A 27,515-nucleotide genomic window follows, 5' to 3' on the forward strand; every position below is an offset into this window, starting at 1 on the left:
GATAATGAGGTATTTTTATAGAGGTGGCGTCAAATCCAAATTAGGGCCTTAAAGATGATTGTAACTCTATTACTTGAGTATTATGATCAACAATGGACAGTTTTCTCTGAGAAATTAAATACAGCATATAGAAATGTTCAGAGTTTTCCTCTATAGAATGGATTTGATGCTAAATACAAACATTTTCTTAAGGAAATTACTGATTTTGAATCTGAGTTGAAATCTCGTAAGATTAAAAAATATCAAAGTGATTCATCTGATTGCCAAAATCATACTGCCTATACTTGGAAACGTGTTAATAGGGTAGTTAGAGTTGCAGATGCTGCCAAGAATAATGCTAAACAAAAATGCAAACGACCACGCTCTATACTTCACAAGTCCACTGATCTAGTTAATGTTGATTCTAGTGTGTTTCAGCTTTCCTCTAATAATACTTACACTGTTACTGGTGATGCAATTAATCAGAAGTCTTCAATACAGAAATGGATCAGAGGACCTTTAGGAGGAGTGGAAGAAAACTCAGGAAAAAAATTGACTGAGACTGAGTTCATGAAATTGATGCAGATGCGAAGGTTCAACATGGGCTTGTTCCCATTAATGCAGATGTGAACGATGAAAACCAGTTGGTGGTGAATCTTACTACCCACTCTTTTACTCAAGATGAAATAGACGTATTAAATAAAGGCTTAGGTTTTGTGCCATCTTTTTTGTTTCTTTTCATTCTTTTGTTATGGATGTCAAATATTTTTGTCACAATTTAAATTTGAAGTACTGTTTTGCACAGCGACGTGAGTCTAGAAGTGTGCTTGACACTTCTTTTAAGTTTAAAAAATCTAATTTAATTTTCAACCCCTTATCATCCCATTGTAAGGATATTTGAACTGCAGGTGTTTAATAACCTATATTTAAATCAAAATTTAATTTTCAGGAATTTTAGTCATAAATCTGAACAAGGAACAAAGGGCTGCTTTAGATACATTGAAATTGAATAAGAATGTGAATATTATGAATGCTGATAAAGGCCGAGCCATTGTTATTTGAGATGCAGTTGATTATGATTTTGAAGCATCTAGACAATTGAATGATGTGATTTCTTATTGTAAATTGGCATATAATCCTATTTCTGAGTTCACATCATATATTGATGTTTATTGCTTGATAGGTTTGGTGGATGATCCTAAACCTCAGTATTTTTGTATTTTACCCAAAATAAACCTCAGTATTTTTGTATTTTACCCAAAATACACAAATCAGTTTTAAACCCTCCTGGTTGACACATTCCGGAAGGGGTTCTCTCACTGAACCATTGTCAGCTTATTTGGAATGTATGCTTAAGTTACATTTGACATTTGTGAGAGCCCATATTAAGGATACTAATGAGTTTTGTTATTGATGAATGACCTGCAGGTTCCACTTGAGGCATATTTATGTACTTTGGATGTACAGTCCCTGTATACCAACATCCCTCATTCTGGTGGCTTATTGGCTGTTAAACATTGGTTGGAATATTCTCAAATGTTTTCTGAAACTCAAGTTCAGTTTGTTTTGAAAGTGCTTGGTGTTGATTTGGAACATAATGTCTTTAGATATGGTTCTGACTGGTATCTGCGATCAAGGGTACAGCTATGCATGCCTCCTTTGCCCCAATATATGCTGACCTGTTTATGTGGTTTTTGGAACATAGGTTAATTTATGATGATAATAACCCTTTTTTGCAATATCTGCATATGTGGTGGTGTTATTTGGATGATTGTTGGGCAGTATGTGGTGGACCGGCTGACCAGTGGGAACTTTTGGTACAATATTTAAATCATAATGAATTTGGATTGCAGTTTACTGGTTAAGTTCAATCTATTGAATGTGTTACAAAATTGATGGATGGAACCATTGCTACTAATATCTATATCTATCTATATATATATATATATATATATATATATATATATCTATATGGGTTACCCTTAGTACGTCAAAAGGCTACTACATCAAATTCCACTTCACCGACATGGCAGAACATCGACAAATGAAGAGCCGAAGTTTCCCACACGTTAAGTTACCATTTGACCATCCACCTGAACTTTGCCCTGTACCCCCACGGTAATGCATTCTCGGAGTTGGAATATTAAGTTAGGGGGGTGTAGCCCCCCCCCCCACTTTTGTGTAGTCGGTTTAATGGCAGTTTTTCAGTTCTGGATGGCCAAACGGTAACTTACCATGTGGGAAACTTCGGCTCTTCATTTGTCGATGTTCTGCTATGTTGGTGAAGTGGAATTCAATGTAATGGGCTGTCGACATACTAAGGGTAACTCATATATATATATATGTATATATATATGTTATTGTTGTTTGTGTTTTTCAGCTTTTCCCGGTTAGGGCTCGCCACAGCGGAACTCCAGTCCACTAATGATTGGTAGTGGATTTTTACGTACCGGGTTACCAGCCCTGACGCACAACCTTCAATGAAGGCACATCCCATTCACATATGCCTCCACACAAAAGACGCTCTAGCTGAGAATCGAACGGGACAACGTCTTGCTATGAGGTGACAATGCTACTGCCGCACCACCACCGCAGTATATATATATATATTGTAAACCTTTTACTAAAAATTCATTGTTACCATCTGAGAGTTGCCATCCCAAGTATTTTGTTAAGAATATCCCCAAATCTCAATTTTTATGGTGAAGACATATATGTAGCTCTAATAAGAGTTTTTTGAAGGAAGTGTTTATATCAAAGGAAAAATATACTTTAAAAATTATCAAAACACAGTAGGTTCAGGTTAAGGCACTTAAATCTTGCAGCAAGGAGACAAAAACGTGCTAATACAGAGTTTGTCTAACCAGAAACAGGAAATACTTTCATTTTTATACACTCTTAAACTGATCATGTCCTACCATGCTGACGTAACAGATTACCACCTTTTTCATCATCATCTGCTGACCATCTTTCCCATGAATTTCTGCTGATTTATCAATTTTTATGTGAAACTTCCTGAGGAAAACAACATGGCCTTGGTTACTCTCAGTTAGATACATGTTATGTTACATTCAAGATACTACGGCTAAATCAAGCACAATGCTAGCAGTTCATTTCTCTAATAATCCTTTGTCTACTTTATCTCTAAATTACTACAGCTGCAGAGGTTCCCATCCTCTGGACAGAGCTGTTTGTCTGAAATCATTACATTTATAACATAAGGCATTGTTCATTCATTCACTTCTGACCTAGCAGATAAACACCTGCTTCTCAACTACATTTCCACAAGACATAAACATGAATATTGCTGTGCTAACAGTTACTAGGTCAGAGGGCAACTTGCAAGTTTCAGAAAGCATACTGCAGTTTTCAAAAAGCATCTTTTTTAGTCTCATATGAAACTCAATTTGTATAAAACACAGTGCATGAAAAATAGAATGAAAAGCGTATTAAAATACTTGCTTATTAATTGGCATTAAGCATACACACATACATATTTTTCTAACAGTTTAATATGAGGAATAGATTTCTACACGGGATATTCTTCTAGGATGGTTAATTCAGCTTTAGATCTTGTTCAAAAATGGTGAGAAAGTTTGTAAATATAGAACTCTACAGATCTAACAATTAATTAAATATGAATGAAAGTTCTAGCAATTGTCGCTTGATCACTACCTTTGGTACAAATTCCTTCAAAGTTAAGGTGGTTATAAACAAATACTGGCATATTTTAAAATCATACTTTTTTTTTTTTTGGCCCGTTTTTAGATAACCATTGTTCATATTGTTATCACAAGGGTAAAACGATAGGTGAACATCTTTCTAATTTTAAGAAAGGTAAAGGTGTTACATTTCAAACTAAATCCCAGCAATTTTTTTAGTACTTTTTTGTGGTAATTTCTCATATTGTAAAGTGATATTGAGAATTAAGTCATTCACTTCAGTTAATATGGCTAGGGTGTTTAACATCAGACACTTGACTACTTGTACGAGTGAATGGGTAGTTTATTTATCAGTGTATCAGTGTGGAACGTTTTATGTGAGTCACAGTTTTAGACCCTTTAAACAGAGAATTGCACTACACTTGAGTGACATCCAGTGTAGATGTTGAAGAAGTGCCCTATATAAACATTTGCTGAACCATACTACTGTCTATTTTGTCTTTGTAGGTATTGATATGGTGGTGGGAGATGGCTTGTCTGTCAAACATAAACATGATATCCTTAACCGTAAAGAAAACGTGGATTATTTATCTAGGAGCAATGTTTAAACCTGGCTTGAATGAGCATATGTAACATTTCATTATAGTTTCTGTTTTTGGTTATTATCTATTTAGATATGTGTTTGTTGTATTTTAGTTCAAATTTGGTATATTGTGAAACTGTTGCTTTAAAAGGGATGCTATATATTCTTCGATAACTAGCACTTCTTGTTAATACACTGATGATGCCATAGTGTGAAACTGGTTTGTTCCTTGCCATTTTATGTGGACAGTGGCCGTTTCCTTGGCATTCTTCATATAGATTATTTTTTATGTTTTTAATTATACTTATTCTGGAGCACACAATTTTTGTGGATATTCATGGTTGCTGGTGCTGGAGCTTGAGAGTTGGAGTTTTATATATATATATATAGAGAGAGAGAGAGAGAGAGCTCTATAGATATATAGAATATTATTGGCTTATTCTAATATTTTATTTTACATTTGTTAACCGGGATAGTCCGACTGGAGGCAAGTCCATTTTCAGTGGAGGCCCGGGGAGAAAAGCTCCGCATTGCAAATAATTGACACTTAAGTATGTAGTTACATAGAAATCAACACATTAAGAAATCACTAACAATTTATAGTCAAGGTACCATGTAATTGAAGCAGACATTGTGGGTTTATGGTAGTCGTATAGAGATAACATTATACATGTTAGAAGTGTATAAGAGAGAAAGACATATTTCAAGGTTGAATGTAAGAATGCTAGTTACGATAAAAGGTGGTTAGCTAAGAAGGAAAGTTTTAGTGAATATAATATAGAAAGGGAGAAGAGTGTAGGCTCAGAATGGGTAGGAATCAAGCTATATTCCTGATAATAGGATTCTAAAGTTTGTAGAGAAGTGTATGTTGTTTGGGATGGGGAAGGTTATTAATGGGTATTTCACCTCTGTGAGTTAAGTTTATCTTACCTTTGTCATAACAAATATATGTATATATTTTTTGTTTTTGGTTGGTCTAGGTGGAGACATGGACAGAACTATGTATTTTCTTACCTATTTTCTTACCCATTTATTTTTTTGGGTTAGTCTGGGTTAAGACATGGACATAGCCAATCCCTGTTTAGATAGATCTTTAGGAATGTTTTAAATTGGGGCAGGGAAGATATACTTGTTAGTTCAGCAGGAAGTGAGTTCCATTTTTTTTCCAGCAGAATTGGAGAATAAAAATTCACCAGCTGAGTTGTTGGCTTTGGTTGTTTGTACTAGCATTCTGTTGGATGAGCGGAGGGATGCTAGGTTGCTGTAGGGGGTAATAATATTAGACAGAATGGGAGTACTGGTAGGTAGATAGAGGGTTTTATGTACAACTATGAGTTGGTTATAATGGAGCTGATTGTGTGGTTCTAGCCAGCCTAATTTGTGAAGATTTTAACAGTGGTGGGTTCTATAGGCTGACCCTGTGGCAAATCTAGCTATATTGTTATAGCAGCTAGTGATTTTGTTAAGGTTTGATTTGCTTAGGTTTGTGAGGATGGGTGAGGTGTAGAGAAGGGTTAACAGCAGATGTGTCCGAGCTATGGCAGTTCTGCAGATGGGGTTAAGAATTGTTTAATCCTATACAAGATGCCTATTTTTTGTTAACTGTTTTTATGGTTTTGTCTATATGGGCATCATACTTCAGATTATTATCAATGATTACTCCAAGTAGTTTAGTGTAAGGTTCAGGGGAGATTATGGTGCCATTGTTAGATGAAATTGTAATTTTTGGTAATGTTAAATTACGGGTAGGGAAGAAAAGAAGAAGTATGGTTTTGTTTGGGTTAAGCAGGAGGCGACGATTATTCAGCCAGTTTTCTATTTTATTGAAGGTGGCTTGAGATAGGGATTGTAGTTCTGTGGGAGTGGAGGCAGAGCAGATAAGTGTGCATCGTCTGCATACTGTATACAAGTTGTATCTGGGATAACATTGGGTAGGTCATTTATGAAAATAGTGAAAAGGAGGGGACCTAATATAGAGCCTTGGGGTTCTCCATGGTTGACAGGTAGAAGGGGGATAGATTGTATTTCCATATAACAGCTTGTTGTCTGCCATGAAGGTAAGAGTGGAACCAGTTGATTATTGGATTGTCTAAGGAAAGTGATTTTAGAGAGTCTAGGAGTAGGTGGTGATTCACCATGTCGAATGCTTTTGAAAGATCAAGAAAGAGGGCAGAAGAGAACTTATTCTGATTATGGTTGTGATTTATTGTGTGAGAAAAGGAGACAAGGGCAGTAGTTGTACTATGTGCAGGTCTAAATCCATGTTGGGTTGGTGCTAGTAGAGTATTCTGAGTAAGGTGTGTTAGAATTTGCTTGTCTATGCATTTTTCCATTATTTTGGCTAAGGGAGATAGTATGGCTATAGGTCTATAGTTAGAGAGTTCTGTGGAGGTTTCCCCTTTATGAAGAGGAGTAATGTGTGAGATTTTCCAGATGGAGGGGATGTGGGATTCTTGTATAGTAATGTTGATAAGGATGGAGATAGGGTATGCAATTTCATTAGCAGACTTTTGCAGAAACTCTGCCGGAAGTAGGTCTACTGCCAGAGTGGTGGATTTTAGTTTTTTAAGTAAGGATTTAATATAGTCTGTGGGTATAGAATCAAATTTAAAGGGTGGGATATTTGCCTGAGTGGGTGTGGTAGTAGTAGAGGAGATGGGAGATAGGTTGTTAGCAAGGGACTGGACTGTTTCTGAGAAGAAGGTATTAAAGGTCATTGCAACACTCTTATGAGGTAGTTGTAGGGTAGTTGAGGGGGTGACAGTTGCTGATTTGCCTGGGTGGAGCAGTTTATTCAGACATGACCAAAATTTTTGGGGTTGATTTTGGTGTTTTTGCTGTAAATTTAAATAGTAGTTTTGTTTGTCTGACACAATAGACCTCTTTGTTTCATTTCTCATTTGTTTGTATCTAATGTGGGCATTTGGTGGCTCTCCAGGAGGTCCATGATTTGTTTCTAGCAATAATTTTTTGTCTAGTACTATTGGTTAGCCATGGTGCAGTTTTATTTTTGGTTTTGATTGTTCGTGTGGGAGCATGTCTCTCTAAGATGTCAAGGAATCTAGCATTAAATTCTGAGACAGCTTCGTCAAGGGGGAGTACTTTAAGATTGTCCCATTTGCATGAGTTAAGTTCGGTTTGGAAACAAGTTAGGTTAAAGTTTTTTTGTATACCTAAGTGTTTTAAAGGTAGTTTTTTGAGACGTGTCTTCCTTTTTCCTGATTATATAGGTTAAGAGGTGGTCACTCATGTCCTCAGGTATGGTACCTGATTTGTAAAACTGAGAGTTGTTATTTATTAAGATCCAATCTAGGATACTTTCCTTATTGTTGGGTTTATTGATTCTAGTGGGGGAAGTAATTATCTGGGAGAAACCATGTAAGTTGATATGGGCGGTGGGGAAGTTTGATGAACATGTTAGCCAGTTGATATTGAAGTCCCCAAGAATGATTGTTTCTTGGGGGTGGTTAGTGGATAACCATTTGAGGGTGCTTTCTAAGGTGTCTATGTTGTTGACTGGGGGAATATAGGTACATACTATGATTATAGATTTGTGTTTGTTAAGTTGGACTTTTGAGATGATTGTTTTTGAGTTGGTAGTTGTTAGTTCTTGTGGGGTGGTAATTGTGGATACCTCAAGAGTGGATTTATAAAGGATGGCTACTCCACCTCCTTTTCTACCTTTCCAGTCCAGTCTTGTTATATTGTAGTTAGGGGGTATAATTTCATTATCAGGGATAGCAGGCTTGAGCCAGGTTTCTGTAAGACAGAGTAGATCAGGGGAGTGAATGTCCAGGAGGACATTCTTATTCCTAAAACTTTTTGCAATAGATAATTTTACATTTATTTAAAATTATTTTAAATTATTCTTTATTCATTCATGTGTGTGTGTGTGTGTGTGTGTGTGTGTGTGTGTGTGTGTGTATATATATATATATATATATATATATATATCTATATAGATCTATATATGAGTTCACCACATATGATCGAAAGTTGATATGACCAACGCCCATTTAACTGAGACCAAATTACCTAAAGTGCATTTGACCGAAAACTCATATGACCGCAAACTCATTTGATCGAAAAACAGCACTGGTAGTCTGTAGAACACTGTAAGGCAAGTAAAAGGTATATGCGCTGCTCCCCACTGTAGTGCGAGCCTGGCGTTAGAATATATTGCTGGGGGGTTTGGGGGGTGTGAAGCCCACCACCTAGTTTGATCAGATATTTTGTGGTTTGATTTGATATTGTTTAGTGAAACTGAACTTTGTGGGGGGATTTGCCCCCCACACTCCCCAATGTGGGGGGCTGTGCCCCCCACCCCCAACAATATATTCTAACTCCAGGGTCGCACTACAGTAGGGAGCATGGCATATATCTGCCAGTGCTGTTTTTCGGTCAAATGAGTTTTCGGTCATATGGGTATTCAGTCAAATGAACTTTAAGTCATTTGGTCTCAGTCAAATGGGCATTGGTCATATGAACTTTCGATCATATGTAGTGAACCCATATATATATATATATATATATATATATATATATATATATATATATATATATATATATACTGATCAGGATACAATACTTATGAGTAAACACTTGAAAAAGTGATCCAGTGCAGAAATTACTGAGATACATGGAGACACTATATTACAGACAAGGCTAGTAACTTACCAGAAACAGGGGAATATGTCTAATCAGTTATCAGATTAGGAAAAATACTAAGAGAGGAAGGATTGGGAAAGCATCCTAGCATATGCAAGTGATATGGGCATGCACACATAATTAATGGTCAGATTGTGTATTAACAGGAATGAAGCAGAGAAAGGACTTCATACAAGGCACATTTCCTAATCGAGTACCCGACCCCAATCAAATCACTTTAGGAGTTTGTAATATTCTTGATAAACTATTAACTGAAGTCTGCAGTATCTAGTAAAAAATGGATTAGTGATGATGGATTGGATTATTAAAGCTGATTCTAGAAAGAAACCATTAAATTGCTGCCTTATTCATTTCATTTCCACTCCAGGAAAAACTTTTCAAAGAATTCTGTAAATGCCATTGCCAGGTGTCGTGCATGTCAATGTGAAATAAGATGGTTTCATGTAAAGAAATAAATTCCAGTCCAGTATGAATTTCTATAACTGGACATTATGGAAGGAGAGCAGGATAGCTGAGAAGATGAGGTTTATTCAAATTTAAGAAAGATCCCTGGCACAGAACCTTAGTGTTAATGTGTATGAAGTGTTATTTACATAATTCAAGAAATGTTACCTGCTAGATGGTGCGATATTAGAGTGATAGAAGAGATATTTTGTCATAATATAATCCACAGTTATAATAATACAAAACAGTATGAAATAGGTGTTACAAAGGCCATGATACTGATGTGCTCTGATAGGACAGTGTTATAGTATTGGATTCATGAGATTTCTTATCGATTCTTTCATTGTTTACAATGCCTGTAGATGCATCTCTGGCATACTGTTTACAATAGTGTAGGTCACACAGTGTGATTGAAAAATCGCTCATGGAAAGTATGCAGAGGAATTCTAATCCAAATAGTAGTGAAGAGACAGAGCGGGGCATAAGAAAACATCCTGTGAGTATTGTTCATTTATGCTCAATAATAAAAATAAAGTGCGACGATATGATGACCTCATCACTGTGTTAGACAGCAAATTGGATGGCTAGAATTAAGGGCAGTGAAGAATGACGGGAGGAGCATAGTTGTCATCTAAACAGTCATGATTTCTGGGTAATTTAAAAAATCTGACTTTGCAGAAGAGCGTATTTTCCAGGCATGTTTATGATCATTACGTTTAAGAATCAGTGTGACAGAAGTAATAATGGATGTAGCATCCAGGTAAGCAGCTTTACTAGGGGTTTGTGAAGCTAACTTATACTTTGTTGACTATAAGCCTTATGGGAAAAAAAAAGATTTTAATTGTTTAATGTTTGGTGGTTTGCTGCTTTAAAAACATATGGTCCTATAGCGTTCTTGAATAAAATATAGTAAACGCATACATCCACCATCAATCTTCTATGAAAATAATTGTAAAGAACTTATTTGCAATATAAAACTATCATTTTTTATGACATTGAAGTATTGTTTTCAGTTTCATCATGTTAGTAAATACATGTGCACTATATCATTTATGGAAATAGTCATGCTTATGTTTGAACAGAATTTTCTTATAACAGTGGTGATCAGGTCCAGGGAATTTTTATTTGCATTATGACAGAAAAGAATGCTTGTCACTGTTGAAAACCATTTGCCGTAAAGTGATTATCTTTTTTCTCAACTTTTCCTCCTTTTCTAAAAGAGGCCAGCACATTATCTCTGCACTAAGACTTATGAGAGAAAAGGAGTCTTGCATGGTACGTCTTTTTAAGACCATATCACTTCCCTTAAGCTTAATTTGCTAGGTTTACTCATTGAGTTTTATGTAGCAGGATGTACGTCTGGACACACCTCCTCCATTATAATTCTCCATCAGCCAACATCACACTGCCTATCCAGGTTTGTTAAATTTGACAGAAGATCAACACAACCTACATTTGTCTATGTTATGAATAGTGGGAGGACGTACATGCCCACAGTTGCTTAATTTGATTGGTGGTATGAGATGTTGGACTGCATTCCAAAATGAGGCTCAGTGGTAGTATTTCCTTATGTAGATGTTCTATGCATTACTGCAGTGTGGTGATACTGGAGGTGTGGGGTCCTTTGGTTTACTGTCATTCTTTGCTGAGTTAACATATTCTGTATTTTCAGATGGGTCTGTATTCACACATAGAAGAAAAACTTCATTGAATGGCTATTCCATGAACAGTAATACCCGAATGCCACTTTCATTGAAGAGTGAAATAATCGTAAAAAAAAAAAAGAAAAAAAAAATCATTGAAAGGCAATAGTTGGCTAACAACAAGGAAGTAACCCCCGAAGCTGGGGGGCCTGTGCCCCCTACACCCCCAAAACAAGGAAGTAACCCCCGAAGCTGGGGGGCTGTGCCCCCTACACCCCCCACAACTATATATACCAACTCTGAGATCACACTACAGTGAGAAATTATTATTTTTTTTTTTAGTTTACCTTATACAGTGCAGTACTTCTTTGTTGCTGGCTAACTATTACCTTTCATTGTTTTTTTTCAATGGTTTCACTCTTCGGTGAAAGTGACATTCATGGATTACTGTTTGTGGAATAGCCGTTCAATGAAGTTTTTCTTCGATGTGTGAACATAGACCCTTTTCAGATAGGCTGCTTCGGAATTCTGTAACTGTTTGACTCCCAACCTCTTATACTCTGCAATATTTTGACAGTATGGTAGAATTGGGCTTGAAAAGCCAGGTGCCAGTTATTTCTAGAAATTGAGACAGAAAGTATTGAAATGTACATTATCTTATTTTGAAAATGAGATTTTTCTAAGAAATTACTTTTAAGACGGGCCTTACAAATGTACCAGTTCAAATAAACGTTTACTCTTTTCTAAGTGTAATATATAGCTGGTTTTAATTAGTAAAGGAATCTGCATGCTGACTGTGACATGGTGTGACTTCATGTTATCAGTATTAATTATAAATCAGTTAATGGGACATTTCTTAATTAATTTGTCATACTGGAATACAGAGTATCTGAAAATGGCACTTAATAGAACTACTAAATACTGCTTTTGGAACTAGCTTTTAAGAAACAAGGGCTATGAAGCAAAGCTAATATTACGAAGCATATCTATGCAATGAAAGAGAAATGGCATACATCTGAAGTAAAATAAGTTTATTTTGTATAACCCTGCAGTACTTTTTAAATACATATTAAACATTTTATTTCATTATGTTTAGTAATAACAAGTAATTTATAACTCTTGAGTTCTGTTTCTTTTTTTGTGTTGTATATTTCTATAAATCCTTATGTCCTGAGACAGTTTTGATGCATGATGAATATGTTTTTGTGCTATTATAACTTCTTTGGTCCACCCTTGTCCAGTTGAGGACTGCATATTCAGATGTTTTAAAATGATATTGCATATCACATTCATCCGACTTTATTGCTCAAACACAGATTCTTTTCCTTCTTGCTACTATATTGCCACTTGAGGAGCCCAGCTGTGTTGTTGTTAGACCTTGGCAAAACATCTGGTCTCAGCAGCCCTGCAGAAAGACTTTTGTTTTCTTATTGAGGCATTAAATCATCCCTAGAGGAAGACAGATGGCCTGTGTCTTGGAGTCACTGCATTTCTGGGTCATCCAAACATACAGGATTTTATTCCTTCCTCATTTTAAATGGCAGGCAAGGGTACATGAGCTGTATATTGAGAAACCTCATTTTGAATGAAATTTATTTTTCCTATTCTGAATTAGTCATATATGTTGACATTGAAAGTTTGTGTTGTATTCATATTATTTGTGTATTCCCATTTATATATGCATATTTTCATTTATTTATTTTTGCTCTTTGTACACCTATAAATTACCTGTGTACATGTAATGTATTCTATATACATGTGTCTGTCTATCTCCTTTTTCATTCTTTTATTTCCCGTGATTTCTTCAGCTTTTAAGTATGTTGATTTTTAAAATGCCAGCAGTTAACAAATAAGTATCTCTCTCTGTATATATATCTATCTATCTATATATATATATCTATATATATATATATATATATATATATATATATATATATATATATATAGATATAGATATATGTGTTTGTGTGTGGTGTGTATGTGTGCATGTGTGTGTGTGTGTGTGTATTTGACTTTGTGTTATCTATAAATCTTTTTCTCTCTTTCACATATGTGTGTGTGTGTGTGTGTGTGTGTGTGTGTGTGTGTGTGTGTGTGTAAGGAATCAGTTCTTTTTGTTGATAATTTTTGTGGTCATCTGTGACTCTTTTTTTTCCAATTCATGATGATTAATCCAGCATTAACTTAGTCCGAGAACATTGACAAGGAATTTTAAGGATTTTCCCCCTTTTCCCCACTATTGTGTGACCATTTATGTAGTGGGCTAAGGAGTTATATTGCCATATATAGATTGTGTGTGTGTGTGTGTGTGTGTGTGTGTGTGTGTGTGTGTGTGTGTGTGAATGCATGTGTCTATACATGTGTTTGTATATATATATATATATATATATATATATATATATATATATGTGCGTGTGTGTGTGTGTATATATATATATATATATATATATATATGCTTTACTATCAAAAACATCAAACATCATAACATAAACCAGTCAAAAATGCAGTTTACGTGTTCGATGTGCTGCATATTAATTAGCTGACATTGCCAAATTGAAATACCAAACATTTCATATTCGGCAGTTTTTGATGTCAGCCAGGATATGCTTACCTACCACAACTTTCCTGTTGCTTTCCAGCAGTACAAATGAACACAGTTCAGTAATGCACAATGAGAAAATGCACATTTTTGCAGGGGGTCAAGCCCAGCCCATGCAAACTATACATTCCAACTCTGAGATCACACTATAGTGAGGAAAAGGATACATTTCCTGATCCACACTGTACTGTGATCTCTATTTGTAACAGTGTGCACATATCAGCGAATGCACAGTTGCATTTGCTACAACAGTCACTTGGAGAATCGAAGGTCGGAAAAATGGGAATCAGTCAACTGACATTCAAAATTCCCCTCTTTGCTGAACCTTCATTTGTCATTTTGATAGTAAAGCTATATTTATATATATATATATATACACACACACAGAATACATAAATTCACATGCACATGTTTGTACGTGTGTGTGTGTGTGTATATATATATATATATATATATATATATATATATATATATATATATATATATATATATATATATAGATAGATGGAAGGGTAAAGCAGTTGAAACCAGTTTTATGACAAATTTGGTTTATTACAAAATAAATGAAATGCTAGTTTTTCCATGCAAAACAAAAGCACAATGGCGCTGTGAGTACTTGTTACTGGCAAATAGTGCCACGAAGTCTGTGTTGGTAGGTCGCTCCCCAGAGTCTTCTACTATGAATACTTTCCATTTTCTCTCTCCAGGTGTCTATTCTCTTTGCTGGATTCTGTCTCTCGTGTCACTGCTCTGGAGACCAGTTCTCCTTTCATAAAGGGAGAATTCCATCTGGATGAACTTCTTTATGTCCTCTTTTATATTACACCCCCCAGCTCATTAAATAAATTTGTTCCCTCTATTACATACAGGTATTGTTCATTTATTAAAAACAAAAAACAAGTACAAGTTAATGGGAATGATAGTTTTTTTTTTAAATAACATCTAAGTATTTATAACAAACTCTGTACAGCAGTGCTATATATACATATAATTTATGATGAGCTCCATATAACATAGATACAGGTGAGTTATTTATACAGCATTTTATACATTTTTGCATCACTTATATGCATCCTGATGAGAAGATCCATCTCACCATACTGCAGTGCATACATTGTGACATAACATAAAGGGATACATTGTAATGGTAATTAAAAGTTTTACCATGGCAGTACAAGTAATTGCCAGATTTACATGCATTTGTAGCAAACTGATATTTTTATCCAGTGCTCTCCACTCCAGTTATCTTAGTTGTGATAGTGCCAAGTGTTAAACAGAGTATTTATTTATTTGATAATTCAAAAAAACTTGTCATTTTTCAGAGTAACCAGAATTCTTGTCATATGCCATATGCCTGAAGTTGAATACATTAAATGTTATTTTGAAGAAACACAGCTGTTAAATATTTAAGACATTTTAATATATGCTGTCAGCATTAAACTTTGATCATAAATTGCCAAAATATATTTTTGTCTTTGGTTTCTTTATTTCTTTTAATACTCACATTACTACCTAAACAGCATTCAAAGTGGTGTGTTTTTTTGCACCAGCCATAAGTATTTATTTAGTTATGCACCAATGCAGTACAACCAGCTATAGCCAAAGCCATCAAGGAATCATTAATATATGATGAAAGTGAATGTCCATTCATTAATTCATTTTATGATGCTTATGTTATTTTCTTCATAGTTGTGGGAGCAGTATATAACCTATCCTAAGGCTCATTTGATACAATACGTAGAAAAAGTACATAGGATGTTAAGGTGCACTTGCACATGTGCATGCACACACACACACGCTTGCAAGATACTGGAGGATTTCCAGTTCAGTACCAGTATGTTTTTGGGTTGTATGGATGCAAGAGGAAACTGGATCACTTGACAAAAATGTACGTGGTCACAGGTAGAGCATGCACTCGAGTCAGGAAATGAATCAGAGAACCAAACACAGTATGGCAGGAAAACTAATCACTGCTTCACCATATCTTCTTATATATTGTTAAAATCACTTAATCACTCTTCTTAAATAAAGAAGTCTCCATGCATTTTTAATTTAAGAATGTGCTGCATTACAGGGAAAACATTTTTAAATAGCCCACGGTCACTTAGAGTGGACAATAATTGCTGTGTTACACCTCTCACTAAGCAGCTAAAACCTTATGCTGTAGACAACAACAGTACCTTCAGCTATCTGTCAAATCACCACAAACCTTTCACAATAATAATGCAAATATTTTTAACAATACTTAAATATTCTTTCTTTGTGACTTCTAAGAAAATCAGTTTCACACCATGGTTCACAAAACCCAGTTTCTTGTATGCAAACAGTGAACTATACCACATCACTACTTATATCAAAATAAAAAATGGAAGAGTCATAGGTCAGTCATAATAAATTAAGCATGCCCTTAACATAACTGGTAAAGAGCAGTTTAAAACCTGCAAAACACACACAGTAATTTATATACTTATTATCTGGGCCTGTGCAGACATGAAAAAAGTTGTCTTTATTTTTTTTTTAAAGGATAAAAGGTCACACTCTACTAACTGCTGTGTATTAACAGTAGTGCATAGTTACTTTGTGAGTTATAGTGTTAACTGCTATGTCCTGCCAGGTTAGGTCTCTCATGCTTGACCCTTATGGCAAACGTGCACATGTATGTATATAACATCATAACTCTCTCTGTGCAGTTCTGCTGTAATATATTTGTAATAAGTGTAAAATGCCTCATTGCTCATAACAAACGGGCATCTTCAGAGTCAAAGACTTTCGTGCTCAAACCCCCATTTAAATATGTAATTGCCATCAATATGCTAATTGATAAATAAACATTACCACATTTAAAACGCCTACATGTCCAATAACTAACAGCTTCCTTTCAATAAAAACAACTTTAATATGACAAATATATATGCTTATAATAAGAAATTTATAATGAATATACTGTATATCTGTTAATGTGTTGTCATAAAATAACACAGCCCCCAATAAAAATGTACATAGATAATAAATGTTTGGATATATAAATATATACAATAAATAAAATAAAATAAAAAAATGTCATAAGCACCAAATTTCTAGCCAATTGAGGCACTACTCATATTTGTTTAACCCTTTGTTTCAAAATACCTGAAACTGAAATACAGGCATTAATGCCAGGTTCCTGTTAAGCATTAAGCTTCAATTAAGATTCAATTGCTACTTAGCCTCCTTCACTTCTTCCTCAATTTTAGGATCACCATCTCTTTCATTGTTTACTTTGGCAATTATAAAAAAATACAAATCTTTTAAAATTCACATGTGCTATGAATATACAGAGCACTGCTCCATTTCTTATTTTTTATGTCTGATGTGCTCTGCTATCCCATCTGTTAATGTCTGGGTAGTTTTTCCTACATAATATCCTGGATGTATTATTTATTTATTGACACATGTTGACATTTGTTGACCAGTAAAGTCCATTGGGCCAATGACCCATTTTCAGTGGAGGCCCGGGGAGAAAAGCTCTATACAGTCACATAAATTTTTACATAACATCAGCTTAACTTTAAAAGTCAAGAAAGCTTTTACACAATACAAATTGAAGTAGATATACACGACAAATACATATTATAGAGGTATACAATACAAGAAAATAAACCTAGTGTGTTAGATTTTTAGTAATTCTGTTTACATATTCTCATAAGTAAGAATACTCTTTAATTCTGCTTATTCAGCTACAAAAATAAAGAAAGCAAGACAGATTGGATACGAAGAGTGATGGTGTAAATTGCAGTTATATTAAGTTAGTAAAAGTATTTATAGTGTATAGTGGCCAAAACATTTAAGGTGGTTTAATTATATGACTACAAGAACAGACAAGGTTATTGAGATAGTGTTCTTTTAGTGCAAATTTAAATGTTTTTAAAGAGTCTAGTCGAGTAAGAGAGAGAGAGAGCACATTCCAAAGTTTGGCAATGGCATGGGAATAGACACATTGTCCATCTCTTTTGTTGGGTTTAGTTATGGTTAAGAGTTGTTTGTTAGAGGACCTAAGATGTCAAGTAGGGGTGTGTGTTTGTATTATAGTTTGAAGGGATGGGCAGACGTTTGGATTATTTAGTAGTTTATGGGTGAGAGTAAGTTGGGAGTAATGTAGGTAATGAGGGAACTCAAACCAGTTTGTAGATTTAATGGCCAGGCAAGGAGGGTAGCAGTGAACTATTAGCTAGTTTCAACTTGGTAGACTTGTCCAAACAGAGTTTATGCCTATAGAAATTGCCAAGCTTAATATGGGTCTTTTTGATTGAGTTGTGTATATGATTCTCAAAGGATAGTTTGTCATCAATTGTGATGCCAAGTAGTTTGGCTGTTTTTACAATTTCAATTTCTGTATTGTTTTGAGAGTATATTTTAAAGTCTAGAGTTAGAAGTTTGGTTGTGAAGAGTAAAAGTTTAGATTTTTTGGGATTAAATAGCAGTTGAGCTTCGTTAAGCCAGGATTCGATGGAAGTAAATGCATTTTGTGTTAACTTTAGGAGATCTGAGATGTCGTTAGAGGATGTAATTATTGTTGAATTGTCCGTGTATTGAATGAGTGTACTTTGCAGGGATGCTTTATGAAGATTATTAATAAATATGTTAAAAAGCAAGGGCTCATGAACAGACCCTTGAGGAATGCCAGTGGTGTTGTTGAGTAGGTAATCAGATTGCTTACTTTGCCATCTAACAGATTGTTTTCTGTTGTGTAGATAGTTATGGAACCAGAATAGCATGTATGGGGAGCAGTTTACAGTCTCAAGTTGTAAAAGCAGTTTTGAGTGGGACACTGTATCAAAAGCTTTTGCTAGGTCTAGTAGGATCATTGATGTTAGTAGGCCTGCATCAAGAACTTTGTATACAGTGTTGGTAAATGACAGTAAGGCTGCTGTTGTGCTGTGTGCTGGCCAAAAACCCAGATGGGTGGGTGCGAGTAGGTTATTGTCTGTGAGATGTTTTAGCAATTGAGAATAAATACACTTTTTTCTAAAATTTTAGATAGAGATGAAAGTATGGAGATGGGCCAGTAGTTAGATAGATCACTGGTGTTACCGCCTTTGTGAAGGGGAGTAATTGGGTTTTTCCATAGTTGTGGGACATATGATTCAGAGATTGATCAGTTAATGAGAATGCTAATTGGAAGAGCTATAGAATCTGCTGCAACTTTTAGATATTCAGCTGGAAAAGTATACAGTTTTTGTATCATTTTTTTTAACAAACAACATAGTGATTTTAACTGTATACTTTTACTAGTATGAAGAATGGTATAAGAAAAGCTGCACATTTTAACAGGTTTCTAGTAAAATTATGTTTTCTTAGTACAGACAGGATTTAAAGGGTTTTAAACATATTATGTATGTGTGACACTTTTAAGAAAGTCCTTGAGTTTAATTAATGACATCATTATTTGGTTGTATAAATTTAGCACTGGTGGAAAATGTTTTAGATTCTGATGAAGTCCCTGCTACAGGGGATGAAAGCGCTCAGTCGTTGTGTTTGGTGGTCAAAATAAACTTATTTAGTAAATTTACAAATTTTCTGGGTCCTGCAGTTGTTTGTAAATTGTCACCCACATTGGGGTGCATGGGGGGCATAGCCCCCCACATCGTTTGGATATATATATTAAAGTTAGAAAAGAGTAATTTATTGAAATTGCAAGTATGCATGTGTATAGTTCAAAATATTTAAAATAGATGGGGGGCTACACCCCCACCCCCCACAATGTGGGGTGTGGTGCCCCCCACCCCCTTTACTATATATTCTAACTCCAGGGCCACACTACAGTGGGGAAAAGGCCATATATAATGTTCAGTGAAATGTGTTTCAGAGAATTGTGTTTTCAATTAATTGAGCTTTCAGTGAATTATGCACAGTCAAATGTGTTTCAGTGAAATGTGCTTTCAGTGAATAGTCTTATTCCCATATATACACACACACACACACACACACACACACACACACACACACACACACAAACAAAACAGTCTTCTATTTACAGTGTTGAAATGCACATGGTCAAATGTCAGCTTTATACACTGAAGATTAGTACATTGAGCTATGCAGATGCTTGGTCTTATCCATTTCTTTTGGCTTGTAAGTATAAGTGAATCGGTGCTTTATATTCACTTAATTTTCTTGTTTTAGCAGGGTAAGTGATTGTTTTGTGATAAATCATATGCCTTGCTACACTTTTGTAGTGTAATTGAGTCTTTCCTTCAGTTTTACTTACATTACTTTTTGATTTTGGCACTATGAGTGGTCTGTGTGAGATTGTATATAGTGGGTTACAGCAGTTTTCCTTTTTCCCCACTGTTGTGCAATCTTGGAGTAAGTATATTAAAGTAGGAGTGGTTTGATGATGCATTGTTTTATGCATTTTTTATTAGTTTTTATAATTTAGGTTGGGTCCACTGTATTTTGTTTGATATATCAAAAATACAGTCCTCCCAGAGTGTACAAGTTAATCTACATTAATATCTAGTTCATGCAGTCCAAAGATTAAATCCAAAAATGCCCTGCTTTTCTCCATGTTACTTCCACCTTTGATCACTGCTTACATTAATAATGTCACACAAACATCACTGTGCCTTCAGCTATTTCATCTATATTCCTTACACCCAGCTTAAAAGTGTATATCTATGATCAGGTAGAAGATGCCCATTTAAGCTGTGCAATCCAAACACCTTAGCGTAAATTTACTATTTTCTTGCATGGCCTTCTATATCTTACCCTGAAATCTTCCAATTACTTCCTACCAAGTACAATGAAAGTAACGTAAATTCCTTGTCTACCCTTGTACCTCAGACTAAATTCACATTGACCAAAAGCAGTGTCACTGGCACAACAGGTAGCATATGTGCCTTTTGATGCAGAAGGCTGCAGGTTCTATTCCACACCAGGTGAGTTGATTATTGACAGTGCAATGCAGCATAAGAAGGTGCTGCACTCCTGAGTCGTACCATCTTTTGGATGAGACATTAAATCGAGGCCCCATCTGCTTGAATTTGTGGTAACTCAGATGGATGTCAACAATCCCATGGCACCTATAGAAAAGAAAAGGGGAAGTTCTACAAAGCCCTGGCCAAATTTCCAATAGTAGTATAAATACCACCTCAGATCTCGCCTGAAAATTTGATAATAGCATGGTAGGACTAACCCGGTCAGCAAAGGATAAACAAACAAATAAAATAAAATAAAAAAATGTACTTAGGCCAAGATTGTCTCTTAATTTTTCAACATACTGACTCATCCTACATGTGGTGCCAAAATCATCATGACCCAAATGCACTATTGGTCCATTGCATCTAACATTCAAACATGACAAAATAAAGCAAGCATCTTCAGGTTTTATAGTCAGTAAAAGTTCTTTTGGCTGTTATATTCCCCTTTTCACACCTACTATGCAAAACTGTTGCCAGCGTGATTTTCCTGCAAATTAAAATAGCTATTGAAATTGTGGCCCACCTCTGTAACACAGACGATAAATTTCTGCCTGTGACCCAGACGAACCAAGACCATTTAGTGACTCACTAAGCTGGAGAGACTAGGGTGGAGTGGGTAACTGATGTGCAGTTCATGCAGATGTGCTGCACTAGAAGAGAGTTGTGGTGACTCCTCCCCCTTCTGTGGTAACCTGGTGCACCAGGGCAGTAGGATAAGCAATTCTCACAAAAACTGGCTACAGGGGGTGAAGGGACAGAGACATACTCTCAACTGTACAGATTTTCGCAGAATGTCCAGATTTTTGCCTCATATTTTAGGTCTGTTCCTCCTAAAATCTATACTTTTCTGGCAAATAGCTCAGGATTGAAGTCATTAAATAATGACAAACATTTGAGTTTAAGACTCCACATCCCTCATGGAGAACCTATTATTCTATCAACTTTAAAAAATGGAAGAAACGGGGAGAGTACAAACCAATAACAAAACAGTAAATTCCCCATAATACAGGAACCAATAAAGGCAGTCCCACAGCTCTGTAGTTCAACAGTTCTTTTTCAAGACTCTGCAGTCCATAAAGATTAAAAAGTGGTTTATTGAATGAAAAAAGACAAGCAATACATCAAAGATTAAGCGCTTTCATTTCCAAAGCTGGAAACTTCATCAGAATAAGTGTTGTTGCTCTACCGAATCTTTTATACATCCTAATGTTAATTGGATCCAATTTTCTGTTTAAAATCTGTCCCTATTTCTCCCCCCATCATTTTATGCTTTGTCCAGATTTTTTGCTCTAAGAGGTTTGGACAGAGATGTGAGTGAGTAGGCCTATTTAAGCTAGCAATAGTAACTTTGTTGGTAATATGTCAAGAAGTGGGCACACATCCATACTGGTGGCATAGTTGGTCCCTCCACAGTTATTTGGAACCCCACATTGCCATCTAGAGTGGGGTTTGCACTGCATTACAAAATGTCCTAATGGCTGCTAGAATGATGACTCCATAATTGTTTTTTTACATCAAGGGCAACAAATGGGCCAGGAACAGCTCTTACCCTGAGAGTAGCAAATGCATCTAATGGTCAGCGGGCAGCAGGCTACCAAAAACACACAAACAACAAAAAAAATCTAATTTCTATAAACATATAATAGCACAACAAAAGGCTACCAAAACACACACACAACAAAAAAATCAAATTTCTATAAACATATAATAGCACAACAAACCTATTAAGTTCCTTATCCCACAGGCAATTCAGTAGCAACACCACTCCAGTAAATATATCCTATTTTTCCAGCATCATTTGCACATCAGTAAAGAGATGTAAAGACATATCAAAAGATCATTATTACTAGCAGTGAGCCCTAATTATATTGAAGTACAAATGCATGTTAAGTCTCCAGATCAGCCTTCATTTCAGCTCATATTCTCACTTATGGATACTTGTGGATCCCTAGGATCTGCCCTGTGGTTCCCCCATCCTGTACCCATATGACGCACAAGTTTATCTACTGGAGCAAGAGCTTTATGGTGCATGCTTCTCTGGTGGAGGCAAGTGTCATTGATGAGGAGCAAACCAGCCTACTGATCATGTGGACAGTCCCCGCCCTTCAGCAGCTTTTGCAATCCATAATTATTACACTTGAGAGGTGCATGTTGGGAACTGTGCAGATGCAAACCCTAACTAGCTCATTGCTACACAGATTGGGCACACTATGTTCTTGGCTGTGAATGAAATACTTGGAATTATGTGTCCTCACAGTGGTAAGCCAAGCATCACCATCCTCCCAAGGATCCTTGTGGTGATGTTGACCACTAACTCCTGTCCTCCTTTGCCAAGTCTCTCCAGTACCCACACAATTGGTACAGTATGGGTTATCTGGGGTATGCTCAGCACATTACCATTCTGAATCTCATGTTCCAGCATGTGGTGCACCCTTCTGTAATCTGTCTTTTTAGAACCGCAATATCAGCATATGCAACTCTTAAAACTCATTGTGCGATTCTATTTCAGAAGCTAATAAAAGTTAGTCTAAATGATGGACTGCTAATGCCAAGCACAATCCCTCCTTAAGCTTACTGCAGTCATGAAATAAAATTTTCAAAATCCAAACTTGCAAAAATGCAGCCTCTAAGCTTACACTGTTAGATCTAAAAATGGCCACCTTGAATAAAACCCCATTTCTTAATTAATCCTAAATGTCAGTCACATAATAACAGACTCCATTTCATTCTTTGTTCACTAAGAGTCCTGCAACTGAAAAAATGAACTTACTCTTAGCTTCCTTAACAATATATTTTGGTTAAAACAAATGACCTATAACTTGAAACTTACATCCTACCTTGTTAGGATTAAGTCACAAAGGCAAACACCTAAAAACTCCAACACAGCTATACCACATTAAAACATCTCCTTTAATGTTACATTTTTAGAACTGAAGTCTCCATAATCTCTTCCATTCACTGCAGGGAGCTGCTGTTACCCCTTCAACATAAACAACTCACACAGTTTCAAAGTCAAACCACCAAAAAAGCTGTTTCTCTTCCCAACCTCCATATTCCTTTAGGTTTTCATACATTACAGGCATTCACTGCAAGCTTCAGCCATTAACTTTTTTGTACTTTGACCTGCCTTATACCCAAAAAAAGACTACCCCTGAATTGATTCTTAACCTTTATTCTTTTTTCAATCTTTCTCACTCCACATCAGGAACAATATGCTGTCCCTCTCCCATCTCCATGAATTTATCACTCCATATCCCTTCACATCTTACAGCTTTTGCTACTTTAGGAAAAGCACAGACACATGTGCAATGATATGCTGTATTGTGGTTATCTGTATGTTCCAATATTAGACAAACTTGCAGCTCCATGCTGTATACAAGATCATTTATTAGACTAGTGGATCTGCATGTGGTAATGCCTTTTCAATATAAACACTTATTTCAACAAGCAGCTGCTTGCAACAGATGATAAATTAAGTTAGCTCACAGGCAGACATTTTTGCCCATGAATACCTGCCTGCCTGCTCTAATAAAAATGTAAGTAAATTGTGGAGGGAAAGTTAGAAGTTTACATTATGTTTTGTGAGTGAAAGAAGGGGAGTTCAAAAAAGGATATGAGCTATGTAGGTTAGGGGCAGGGATATTTACGTGAAGGGTGGGAATAGCTGTGCCCTCTCTCTTCTCCCAAGCATTTAGCTCTTTTGTTTGTTTGTTTTGGCCTGGGGAGCTTGGAGGCTTAATTGTCAGATATCGAGGCTGCCATTTCTCCATTCCCATTCCAGGGTCTGATGGATATAGCAGGGGTGACCAGCATATTTACACTGTAAAGAAGGGTCAGTGGCTCAAGAATCAGTGGTTGGAAGTGCCTCTTCTAAATTTTACTGTATGAATCATTGCAGGTGAATATTTGGGACAAACCCACTGATGTTCTACTATCTTTTCCCTGTTTATGAGATGCTGTTTACTTGATTATTTACTATCGTTATGCTTTTATTAATTAGCATTAATTAGAGTGCAACTTAGTATGTTTTTGTGTTTGGGCTATGGGATTCATGGTCATTATTTAACTTTTCAAAATGAAAATGCCTAGTTATTATGCTTTTACATAATCATGTCATGCTTTATCATTTAAAAGTCAGTCTTGTACTACCAAAAACATACTTAAATATTATAATTTCTGAGTATCTTAATCCATAAGAAAAGTCTTATTGACTCCCTGTCATTCAAACCACACCCTACATTTGTTGCCTGGCTGCTGTACTATAGTCTCTGTATACAATAATGAGACTGTATCTTCTTCTGCCAAATTAGATATTTCTAAATTACAAATGCAGGAAAAAGTGACTTTGCACATATTATCCGTCTCACTTTCATGCATCATCAAACTTTTTATTCTATATTATATTTATTAGCACTTCTCATTTGCTTGAGAATATGTAGACCTAACTGTTTTACTTGCATAAAAGTTAACTGGTAAACCCAGTCACATATATAACAAGTGTTGGAATTGCATTCATTGCATTTACTTATGTATGTAATTCTTCAGTATGGTTGGATTCTCAGAAACAGTACCTGTTGTAAGAATGAACAAGCAGAATTGTTGAAACACTTAAAGGTCCTACATTCTAAAAATGTTCAAAGCATAATTATTAGGTTATTTTTGATATTACAAAATGTTGACGTGCCTTATTTCTTATGTAACTAGGGCATTTATTCCACTAATTTTTGCTGCTTTCTGCTTACATTCCTAAAAATTCCAGTTACATTTTGTAATACCATCTTGCTTTCTGCTTCTGTTGTTGTAACTGTTGTAAAGTCTTAAAACATTGTTATTTATTGGCATTTGTTCACCATGAAAGTCCACGTCAGCAGAGTCCTTTTTTAGTGGAGGCCAAACATTAACCATATTGTTAGAAATTATATATATAACAAGAGTGAATGCTGGTACCTACATAATTATAGTATCTGCCTTATTTCTGGACATGCAGTTAAAGCATTAAAAGAACAGCTTCCAAAAGCTCATGTGCATGCAGGTATTATATATTTTCTGTGATTATAAAACTTTTCATTTGTCCGACTCTCTTATAAATAAACTGTGTCATTGCACCCCTTGGTTTTATAACTTTTCTCATCTCAAATCAACAAATCCCAGTTACATTTTATAACAGCTTCTATGCCCGTAGTAGTATTACTGGAAGCAATGCGGAATCTGTGATCACTATTATTAACAACATCGATTCTGCTACAAGACGTACTATCACCTGCATAATTATAGTCTCTACTTCATTTCACAAATGCTCATAACTCTGATTTCTAGCCATCAACTTAATTATTTCTGAAACCATTTCTTTAGATGATTATTCAAAGTCACATCTCCTTGCAATATGCAAAATAGGTCTTTTAGGTATAACCCTGCATGCTGACTTACATGACAGCTGTCAAAACATGAGCTTCTATTTGCTTTTAAGTGTTTTATTATTAGTTTTACTCTGAACTCTCCTTTCATATTTATATAAAACCATATCCAGAAATTGGTATTTCATTATAAGTATATATGGATTCAAAATTTATAGGTGAAAAATGGATTCCTATATATGTAAAAACATTTTTGAAGTAAAATCTTTTTCTGGTAAATAATGTAAAGTACTCATCTATATAATAATTTATTTTATTTGTTTGCTAACTAGTGAACTGGTCATCATAAATCTTTTACAACAATATCCTGGACCACAATGCAAGGGCAAACAGAACATGTATGGACATGTTAGAGTAATTATTCAACCAGTATTTTTTTTGGAGGTTGGAGAATATAAGGGTAGCCAGACAAAACCCCATAGAAACAAGAGGAGAACATGTAAAGTTCATGGAGACAGTAACAAGAGTACAAAACTGAATCTCAGGTCTGGAGCACTAAGACAGTTGTCGCAATGACTGAACCACTGTGTTACTCTTGAAGAAATGCTGGCAATAACAAACAGTGCTGAACTTGGGCAGGACTTTTGAGATTAGGGTGTAGGTTCTTCCATCTCTTACTTGAAAATTGTGAGGATGACTATGCCTATCACTGGGCTAGGAGGGTACTTCTACAGCCATGAAATGCTGAGACATAACAAGGTCTGTCCAGTCTTCATATGTAAACAAAGCCTTTTCTTTATTGAAGAAAAGTCATTATTAAATTTATAATAAACAAAGTACTCTTATAATCAGTACAGGCCATTAGGCGTACAGAATGCTGGAGTCATAGATGACCAAATAACAGTGTATTTGTTTTGATGTAAATAATAAAACAAGTCTTCAAATTAAAACATGGGATGCAATCATATAAAAACTATAAGTTCTATAATACCGCAAAATAATTAGTAATATATATATATATATATATATATATATATATATATATATATATATATATATATATATATATATAAACAAATATGTTTTTAACCAATCTCAGTGCCCTGACAGTGTGTTTATATGCAGAAAATGTACATTTCTTGATAGCATGTATATAATTAGATATTACAACTTCTTAAAATTGAAAAGAAAATATATTGCACCCTAAGCTAATTTGACGTCTTAGCAACAGCTTCTTCTTGACAATATTTATAATATTTAGCAAAACAAAAATACAGTCTTGCCCAGACATTATGAGATTAAAAGGGTGGCATATACAAACTCTTTTAGCCATTTAGTTTTTAAATACTAATGCATCCATGCAGCCAGCTACATTCAAGAAATTATACTACATCACAGTACTCTATTTATCAGTGACTATCTCTTTAACTGACTTTCAACCTTGTGTTTAAAAGAACTTAAACAGAGGTTTCAGTATCAGCAAATACATTTGTATAGCATCAAAATAAATCCCCTTGTCCATAATATCAACAGCTCTACCCTTATTACTACTTAGTAATCATTTTAATGTACTAAGGCAGTCATATCAGCAGTTATAAAATTTACCCAGGGAATGAATAGCCTC

Source organism: Protopterus annectens, chromosome 6.part1, assembly GCF_019279795.1.
Source record: "Protopterus annectens isolate FY-2018-M chromosome 6.part1, PAN1.0, whole genome shotgun sequence".
In the NCBI taxonomy this organism is placed as follows: Eukaryota; Metazoa; Chordata; order Ceratodontiformes; family Protopteridae; genus Protopterus; species Protopterus annectens.